A 348-nucleotide genomic window follows, 5' to 3' on the forward strand; every position below is an offset into this window, starting at 1 on the left:
CGCTAAATGATATAATGCATTGTCAGGGTAGGGTACTTCTGGCGCCGGTCTCCCCCCCCCTCCCCCCCCCCTCACTCTCTCTCTCTCTCTCTCTCTGAGCATAACTTCCTTTTAGTCGTAATAATATAACTTCATTTTCTCTGAGTATTTTTCTTCATTACAGTTTTTCTTCTTCTTTTCTATTTTCTTTCGTGTTTTTCTTTTTTTCTATTTTCTTTCGTGTTTTTCTTCATTACAGTTTTTCTTCTTTTTTTCTTATTTTCCTTCGTGTTTCTTTTGTTATCATCGATTAACAGTGAACAAACGAAATAAAAAAAAAATGGATGAGTGAAATATAAAAAAAGATTA

The sequence above is a fragment of the Eriocheir sinensis genome, chromosome 20 (genome assembly GCF_024679095.1).
Source record: "Eriocheir sinensis breed Jianghai 21 chromosome 20, ASM2467909v1, whole genome shotgun sequence".
Classification (NCBI taxonomy): Eukaryota; Metazoa; Arthropoda; class Malacostraca; order Decapoda; family Varunidae; genus Eriocheir; species Eriocheir sinensis.